We start from the raw sequence: 10313 nt of genomic DNA, 5'->3' as shown, positions 1-10313 counted from the left end.
TGAATTAGGCGTAGTCCACGAAGGTGAGTATTGGTGAAAAGAAAGCGTTCGGTGGTGCCGCACCTCGCTATAAGCGGTTGAAAGACTACCGCTGGTGTAGGGGCGTGACACTGGGTATATTGGGAGGAGGACGAGTTAGGAGTTTTGTTTCCTCATCTGATCTATTCCTCTCTTCTCATCTCATTCGTTTTCACTTGCTTTGGTTCCGTTTTGCTTGATGATTTTATGTTTGTTTTCAGTTTATTGAGCATGGCCATGCTCTGCGTTTCTTTGGTTTGGTTGATGTCTATTACTGCTTGATTTTATTATGCTCCTTTCTATGAACATTTATGTTTATTTCGATTTCTTGTTTGGAATTGAAAATGAACATGTAAAACAGAGGAAGAAACTGAAAAGAAAAAGAGGAGATGAGGTTAAGGAAATGCTCTGGGCATACATATCATGGGTTTCGAGGAAAAAATGCCAAATAGCGGCTTCCGCTGGATACTCCTTAATTTGTGTAATGTAATGAATTATGGATTTATTGGCAATGTTTAACATTTTATTTTACTTTTTCCTTTGCATTTTCTGTAGTCATGGAGATTGAGATTGAACAGGTACAGTGAATTTTGCTCATATGGTCGCATTCATATGGAAGTGGCACAGAGTGGTTCCCAGGTCTAACTCTCTGTCTGTCTGTCTGTCCCAGTGGAGTCTTTGCCGATTGATTTTAGGTGGTTGGGTATTTTATCATTGTTTTGAAGTCACATTAAACCCATAAAAAACTCCATTAATTTCAATCTGGGTATCTTATATGTGTTTTTTTTGGAGATTGACATTGAACAGGTACAATGAATTTTGCTCATATGGTCGCATTCATATGGAAGTTGCACAGAGTGGTTCCCAAGTCTAACTCTCTGTCTGTTTGTCTGTCCCAACGGAGTCTTTGCCGATTGAATTTAGGTGGTTGGGTATTTTATCCTTGTTTTGAAGTCACATTAAACCCATAAAAAACTCCATTAATTTCAATCTGCGTATCTTATATGTGTTTTTTTGGTGAATTTTGCATATGGTCGCATTCATATGGAAGTTGCACAGAGTGGTTCCCAGGTCTAACTCTCTTTCTGTCTGTCGTAGCGAAGTCTTTGCCGATTGAATTTAGGTGGTTGGGTATTTAACTCTATAGCCCATGTAATACGGTTGCCAAAAGTCTTTCAGGTCTATGCATTTAACTTCATAACATATGTAATACAGTCAAAGCCCTGTTAGCAGATGCTTTATGTTTTTATAAAATGTTCAATGCAGATATATTGTTGAATATATGCGCAATCGCTGGAGGGAGCTGCATTTAGTCATGCTATGGTGATGGATTTTTTTGAGTGCAAATAGTTTATAAAATTTCCACTAAGCCAATATGTGAAGGTCAGTACCATCATCTCCTGAAGTGAGTGAGATGCTTAATTTACATATTTGTTTTTTTAATGAATGCTTATGTTTATTTTGATTTTTTTTGGAATTAACAATGAAAATGCAGAACAACGGAAGAAACTTAAAAGGAAAATAGGAGATGCGGTTAAGGAAAAGAGGAGATGCGGTTATGGAAATGTTCGGGTGTACATGTCATGGGTTTTGAGGAAAAAATTTCCAACAACGGCTTCAGCTGGTTTTTTAATACTCCTCCTTAATTTGTGTAATGTAATGAATTATGGATTTATTGGCAGTGTTTAACATTTTATTTTTCTTTTTGCTTTACATAGGGAGATTGAGATTGAGCAGATACAATGAATTTTTACTCGTATGGAAGTTGCACAGAGTGGTGGGTGGGTATTTTATCCTGTTTTGAAGTCACATTAAAGCTATAAAAACTCCATTAATTCGGTGCTCGGTATCTATCTCATATTGTGTTTGGATATATTTGTGTTTTTTATTGTTGTAACTTGAGAAATGGGAGCGAGAGTGGTTTAAATAAATGGAGGACATAACTATTTTGAGGAAAAATAGATGGGATTATCCCTAAGTTATGGTCAAGTGTCCAGAGGAGAGGAAAGGAAGATAGAAGACCAGAGGAGAGGTATAAATTTCATTTCATTTGAATCTATTGCGCCCCAAAAGTCTTTCAGGGCCATGCATTTAACTCCATAGCCCATGTAATATGGTCAAAGCCCTGTTAACAGATGCTTTATGTTTCTACAAATGTGCAATGCAGATACGTTGTTGAGTGCCTTGCTATGGTGATGGATTTTTCTGGGTGCAAATATTTTATAAAATTTCCACTTGGTGCCAATCTGGTGAGTACCATCATCCTCTGAAGTAACTAAAATGCTTAATTTATATATTTGTTTTTTAAGTACAAAATGATGAATTGATTAAAACAATTATGGGGATTGAAATGAAACATACGCTTCTTTGTTCTTTATGAAGCATACGCCTCTTTGTTTTTGTTTGTTGTTTCTAGCCTCTTTTGAGTAGAGAGACAGTTCTCTGGTGAAGAGGGAAGTTCATCCAGAAGTGCCCAAATCTTTCAATGCAAGTTTAGGTATTAAAACATAAAATAAACCTGAATCTCTGGGATAGAAACATTGAATAGATGTTCCTGGGTTTTAGTTGTTTTCTATTTGGATTATTTGAAATATGTTTATACCTAGATTCATTCCATTATTTCATTGTATTTATCATTATTGTTTTTGTGTTTTTTATATATTTTGTTTTTTCACTTAATTTAAAAAAATATATACTACAATATATTATATAAAATCATATTAATAAAATTAAAATTTAAATAAAAAATTAACATTAAACTTTCTAAAAAACATAGATAAACATTAATAACTAAAACTTAAGTGAAGAGATTCTCATTAAACTCTCCCAACCATATGAAATACACTCAATTAACTAGTTACAAGATAATAAGTTCTTTTACTTAGCTAGCTTATACCTGGTCCTCATCACTGTAATCAACAAAGGGTCTTCATCACTGTAATCAACAAATTACTGTATCAAAGATGTACTTTATAACTACTCACACGCTAGAGGATAGATTTTTTTATTTAGAGATATCTGGCCGTAGGCCCGATTTAATAAAAAATTATAAACCTGGAGACCTATAAAATTATAAAATTATAAACTTTTGACATTGACGTTATTTGCACCGCTGCCACTAACCTGGAGACGTAGTAGAAACGGCTCCACATGGCTGTACATAAGAAACCCAGATGCTCTACTGGCGGCTGCTTTTTGCTCCCTCAAATCACCCGTACTAACCAAATAACTTAACTTCATGATGCAAGAAGCATCCCAATGCTCTGTAGCCGGGTTTTTATTGCTGTCGCAATCTCATCAGTGTTTTTTGTTTGGAAATGCGATTATGAAAATTTTTTACGAGTCTGTTTTTTAATAAATTTTAGACAACCAAAAAGAAAATTAAAAATAACCGTTAACAAAACCAAAAAGAAATAACAATCAGTACTGTTACTTAAACTGTTTATATTGCAGGTGGGGGTTGAGGTCATAATTTCACTTAGATAATGAAATTTTCATTGGAATTTGAATGAGTGAGAGAATGTTTGAATTATTGTTTAGAGTGGAAATGGATTCAACATTATTTAATATTATTTAGACACTCAAAATTTTAAAATTAAAATTTGATAAATGTAGTTAAAATTTTCAAAAATTTCTCATAAATTTTCCTAAAAACATATAAAATTTTTATTATTTTTCAAAAAAATATATTATTTTCCGAACCAAAATATGACAATATGACCAATATTACACCCCGCCACCCAATAATTTCTACTCCATACACAAAGCCACCGCAAGTCTGATGTTCCTTTTTTCACGTACCGCCGCAGGTCTGATGTTCTTTTTTCCAGGTACATCAACTGCCTATCCACGGTACGATTCTGTTCAGTGGAATCTCATATGAATAAGTGAACTGATTCTTTTTTCCAGGTACATCAACTGCCTATCCACGGTACAAAATTTTTGTCCTCCTGAACAAAGAATATGATAGCAAGAGTTAACGGGCATACCATGGGCCATACCATGGGTCTTAATTGCCGGGCTACATGCTTTTCAATAGCTATTTAACACATACGTGCTTATTTTTTATTTATCTATCACCGCGCGCTTGTGTTAAACATCTATCGGGGGCGCATGTAGCTGGGCATTTAATGTCCAATAGTATGTCCGTTAGCTCTTGCCGAATATGATAAGCATCATAAGCCATTCAACTTTAAAAACCATATTGAAAAATAGAAGAAAATTACGTTAATAAAATATAAATTATCATCATAAATATGAAATATAAAAATTAATTTATATTTCTCTTATATTTGTTATATTATTAGTTTAATAATTAAAATATATATATATATATATTATTTTTTAATTATAAATTTAAATCTAAAAAATAAAATATGTATATCTAAATTTTTGTACTAAAAAATTGAAATCTCATATTTTAATTTAATATTTAGCTCGATAATATCTTAAATAAATTATTATTATTATTACAAACTTTTAAAACATACTAATCACTGTCACTAACTACTAAAATTTACAGACTCAGCTAGCTTTTCTTTTAATTAATTTATATATAATTATATTCAATATTAGTCTTAAAAATATAATAATAATATCTAAAATAAAATCTATTTAAATCAACATTGTCTTACTATTTCTGTTCCTTAATAGAAACGTCGTATCGAGTCTTACTATTTCTACTCCTCCGTAGACACATCACAACAAAAACAATATAAAATGCGTGATGGGCTTATATCATAACAAAAACAATAATAAATGTGTCCTGGGATGTACTAACCAACATCATTCGTGGATGTTGGAGGAGCGGGTAGGTTGGATAGAAAGTCAAGGAAAAGGCATTTACCGTTTACGATAAAAAGCTAATAAGCGAAAAGATAAAAAGTTCTATCGAAGGAAAAACACTAACAGCTTACAATGAAAAAAGATAAAAGAGGATCGGGATTTGAATCACGGAAGCTGGCCGCGCTTGGGCCATGGGTATATAGGGAGGAGGAAGAGTTAAGAGTTTTGTTTCCTCATCTGCTCTATTTCTCTCTTCTCATCTCATTCGTTTTACTTGCTTTGGTTTCGTTTTGCTTCTTTATTTTATATTTGTTTTCCGAAGCTTATTGAGCATGGCCATGCTCTGCTTTTCTTTGGTTTGGTTGATGTTTATTACTGCTTTATTTTATTATTCTCTTTTCTATGAACATTTATTTTATTATGCTCTTTTCTATGAATATCACTGCTTTATTTTATTATTCTCTTTTCTATGAACATTTATTTTATTATGCTCTTTTCTATGAACATTTATGTTTATTTCGATTTCTCGTTTGGAATTGAAAATGAACATGCAGAACAGAGGAAGAAACTGAAAAGAAAAAGAGGAGATGAGGTTAAAGAAATGTTCTGGGCATACATATCATGGGTTTCCAGGAAAAAATGCCAAATAGCGGCTTCAGCTGGATTCTCCTTAATTTGTGTAATGTAATGAATTATGGATTTGGTTGATGTCTATTACTGCTTGATTTTATTATTATGCTCCGCGTGGTTTTCGTTCTCCAAGCCAAAATCTGATAGCGATTTGCGATTTATTGTAATTTCTATGGTATCGACAGAGTATGTTAAAATATATATCTTAAATCTAATGTTTTAGAATCAATCAATTTTGAATGGAATATCTTACAGAAAAATTCTGAATGGAATATTTTTCACGAACAAGGCGTCCGCCACTTTATACCAATAGTTGTCTCAATTCAACGATGCATATTGACACATGCTAGTTGAGATTGCAACACGCGGCTCTAGTGAATCTGGATCTCTCATCTGTCCTTATATCAGCGAGCCTAAAACTATTGTGCTTCTTAGCTTTTTCTTCGGGCAGCCTCTGGGTCTCTGTTCAACTATCTTTTCGGCTTCTGCTATTTTACAGGGATGATTTATAGAGCTTACTCGGGGCATCATTGTTATTATGTTGATCCAAACTTCCTGAGTGGGCAAATTTTCATAAGAAGAAGAATGATTAAGCAATTGGAGACGGAAGGACTCTGTTCATTCTACCGGATGGATTTGTTTGCTTTCTTCTGTCCTCACTCACACGCGTAATAAATTTTGCTTATATTTTCTGCGTGGATGTTGACGGAATCTTAGGCCTAATATCCGACTCCATGGTATAATATTTTCAGGTTCTTTTATTTCTTCAGTGGTCAAAATCTTGAAACCCCACTGAAATCTTGAAACCTCGGTTGAAAATATGCGGCTCTTGTGAATCCTGGGATCTCTCGTCTATCACTATATTACAGAGCATAGAGTTAGTGTTCTTCCGCTCCGATGGGCCTATCTTTTCTTAAGGCAGTCTTCGGATCTTTTCCGCTTCTGCTATTTTTTTTCCACCTCTAATGACAAAGATGACCTGTAGAGCTTTCAAAGGAGAATATATGCTTATGGCTGTCATTATGTTCAACGAGAATTCCTGAGTTGGCGAATTTTCGGAAGAAGAAGATTGCCAAAGCTATTGGAGGTGGAAGGACTCTGTTCATTCTATCCTGATGGATTTTTTGGCTTCTTCTGTCCTCATTCACCTTAGGTAATGAATTTTACTTATATTTTCTGTATTTTAAAATTCATTGTATTGGAATTACAGGCATAATCTCTGACTCCATATTATAATTTTTTCTAGTTCTTTTACCTCCTCATTGGTCGAAATCTTGAAACCCTATTATACCGTTTTAATTTTGATATGCACATTTTCAGGCTGACTTGCCTATTGAAAAAATTTGATACTCATTTTCAGGTTAACTTTCTCCTCAATAGTTCTTCAGGGCAACATGAACTAATTTGTCAATGACAGGATCAAATAGTGCCTCAATCTGTTTTTCTCATGTTTTTCTAAAAGTCTTGGGTCGACTATGCAACTTAGAGTTACAATTCTCCCCTGTTACTCAACATACTCAACTCCGTATTGCAATCCTTCAACTGTAGATTCATTTAACACAAACAATGCTTATGACTCCAGGAATGGTACTGCACAGACATTTCACTGCCATTATTAATCAGTCGAGCTTCCTGAGTCTGCAAATTGTCAGAAAGAAGAGGAATGCTAAAGCAATTGGAGGCAGAAAGACACTGTGCATTCAACCTAGACGGAATAGTTCGTCATCTTGTGTCCTCGCACACCCTTGGTAATTTTTGTTCGTATTTCCATCTTGTATTTTGATATTCTTTTTATTGAAATCTCAGGCTTCATCCCTGTAGTTTAAAAACTATATCATAATCTCTATGGGTCATGATCTGAAAATAATTTCCTTCTCTGTTTATTGAACAGGTGAATCCAAAATGCTTTCTCATCTTGATTTTGTTAGCTTAATGGTTGTCTCTCTCCTTCTCTCCTGTTACTCAACATACTCAACTCATACTCAACTCCGTATTGCAATCCTTCAACTGTAGATTCATTTAACACAAACAATGCTTAGGACTCCAGGAATGGTGCTGCACAGACATTTCATTGCCATTATTTATCAGTCGAGCTTCCTGGGTCTGCAAATTGTCAGAAAGAAGAGGAATGCTAAAGCAATTGGAGGCAGAAAGACACTGTGCATTCAACCTAGACGGATTGAATAGTTCGTCATCTTGTGTCCTCGCACACCCTTGGTAATTTTTGTTCGTATTTCCATCTTGTATTTTGATATTCTTTTTATTGAAATCTCAGGCTTCATCCCTGTAGTTTAAAAACTATATCATAATCTCTATGGGTCATGATCTGAAAATAATTTCCTTCTCTGTTTATTGAACAGGTGAATCCAAAATGCTTTCTCATCTTGATTTTGTTAGCTTAATGGTTGTCTCTCTCCTTCTCTCCTGTTACTCAACATACTCAACTCATACTCAACTCCGTATTGCAATCCTTCAACTGTAGTTTAGGACTCCAGGAATGGTGCTGCACAGACATTTCATTGCCATTATTTATCAGTCGAGCTTCCTGGGTCTGCAAATTGTCAGAAAGAAGAGGAATGCTAAAGCAATTGGAGGCAGAAAGACACTGTGCATTCAACCTAGACGGAATAGTTCGTCATCTTGTGTCCTCGCACACCCTTGGTAATTTTTGTTCATATTTCCATCTTGTATTTTGATATTCTTTTTATTGATATCTCAGGCTTCATCCCTGTAGTTTAAAAACTATATCATAATCTCTATGGGTCATGATCTGAAAATAATTTCCTTCTCTGTTTATTGAACAGGTGAATCCAAAATGCTTTGTCATCTTGATTTTGCTAGCTTAATGGTTGTCTCTCTCCTTCTCTCGGAAGAGTTATGTTGTGTGGAGCGCTCTATGAGTTGTGTGGTGTTGTTTCAATGTGAGTTGTGTGGTGTTGTCTCAATGTGAGTTGTGAGTCGTGTTATGTGTCATGTGCTAGTATGTAAGTTTGTGGATGTTTATGTTTGTGGGTCCGTGATAATTGAGAGAGGGAGAGAGGGAGACCATGGCAAAGGAGCGCATGGAATCACTTTTGATGGGCAAACATGATTCATAGATGATGTCTTCACGGTGAGTGTCTAATGCTGAAAGGAAATCTGTATTCATGTTGATGGGCAAACATGATTCATAGATGATGTCTTCACGGTGAGTGTCTAATGTTGAAAGGAAATCTATATTCATGTATGGAATTGTTATTTGATTCCTTTGTCATTTTTTTCTTCTAATGAGTTAAAGTTTACTATGCAGAAACTAACAATATTGCGGCACACTAAACTAAAGACTCTGGTTAGGCCCACAATGAATAAACAAGCCTTCCCCAACGAAGAATTTCTATAAATCGAACCCTTCAACAATGATTTTGTTGGCCAACAAAGTTAAGGTTAGTGCATTTTGATTAATAACTTGATTTCTTGATTTGCTGGAAAATCCTTTAACATTAAAAAATACACATATTTGATGCATGGAGATTTTACTTATAACATTCAAAAATACACAACCCTTTCTATGCTCTTCTTTTGATATTTGATGCATGGAGATTTTACTTTTTCTAAGTCTATTCTCATCATCATAGTTGATTTTTTTTTTTCCATAGTCCTCCTTGTGCTATTCTGGCCACATGTTCGGAAGAAAACCGAACAACTCTTTTAAGATAAAGTTAGGGAAAATTCTTTTTAAGCCTATTTGCTAGAATTATTGTTGAAATTTTGTACGCAATTGCATAGTGAGATAGGCCTATAATCATCAAATTTATATTAATCATTTTGCTTTGGAATTAGAGCTATAAATGTTTGTTAAGTGCACCCACCAAAAAATTTAGATTCTTCTATCACTTTTAGCAACTCCTCTTCTCAAAAGTCATAGAAACACATAAAATTCTGTTGAAGAATCTAGGGTAATTAGTATTAGTAGGATTCTTCTAGGCTTGATAACAATTTGTGAAGTGCTTTTACAATTTATCTTAGCTTGATCTTCTTATAATTAGTGTGTGTTTTCCTTACTTCATCAAACAATTACCAAACACACAAGAGACAAGAACACAAGATGTTGAAACACATAAAATTCTGTTGAAGAATCTAGGGCAATTAGTATTAGTAGGATTCTTCTAGGCTTGATAACAATTTGTGAAGTGCTTTTACAATTTATCTTAGCTTGATCTTCTTATAATTAGTGTGTGTTTTTCCTTACTTCATCAAACAATTACCAACACACAAGAGACAAGAACACAAGATGTTGGCTCTTAGCCAGGGCAAAACCTCTCCCACCTAGAGAGGAAAACCCTTCTGCAAATTTCTCTTATTGAAGCCTTGATTGACAAATTCTAAACACTAGACCCTTAAATTCAGTATGCTTACAAGACCTTGTAATTACAACTTTTAGTCACCTTATGTTGATCTTCCTTTCTGCACTGCTTTGCATCAGAACTACTCTTATTGAAGCCTTGATTGACAAATTCCAAACACTCGACCCTTAAATTCAGTATGCTTACAAGAACTTGTAATTACAACTTTTAGTCACCTTATGTTGATCTTCCTTTCTGCACTGCTTTGCACCAGAACTAGGGAAACTCGGTCCCTAGTCTAATAGCCCTTTACAATAAGCTTCTTTTTAGCCTTCCTTAGATTCCTTTTGATCCTTCTCTGTACCCACTTGATGCACTGTGTCAAGCTCTCCTTCTTATTGTGGAAACCTTCCTTCATACTCTGTATATTTTTCGGTCTCTTCTAGGAATATCTGAGATCAAGACTAAGAATGATATTGTCTCTCTTTTACATTCTTTGCAGTCCCTTACTTCTTGTTGTATGGTCCTTCTTTTCGTACTTCCCTTCAACTCTGGATA

The 10313-nt window shown here is 34.4% G+C and overlaps 1 long non-coding RNA gene across 1 annotated transcript; it reads left to right on the top strand.

Moving 5' to 3' along the window:
* The first annotated feature begins 6967 nt into the window (after positions 1–6967).
* LOC149241953 (uncharacterized) lies at positions 6968–7556 on the top strand. Its single transcript, XR_016245681.1, has 2 exons — positions 6968–7181; positions 7325–7556. It is a non-coding gene; the product is annotated as an uncharacterized LOC149241953 (long non-coding RNA).
* The last annotated feature ends 2757 nt before the right edge of the window (positions 7557–10313 follow it).

This window comes from Pinus tabuliformis, chromosome 8, assembly GCF_031772625.1.
Source record: "Pinus tabuliformis cultivar Carrire ecotype Pingquan chromosome 8, CPIR1, whole genome shotgun sequence".
NCBI classification, from domain to species: domain Eukaryota; kingdom Viridiplantae; phylum Streptophyta; class Pinopsida; order Pinales; family Pinaceae; genus Pinus; species Pinus tabuliformis.
This window is presented reverse-complemented; position numbering and strand designations above follow the sequence as displayed.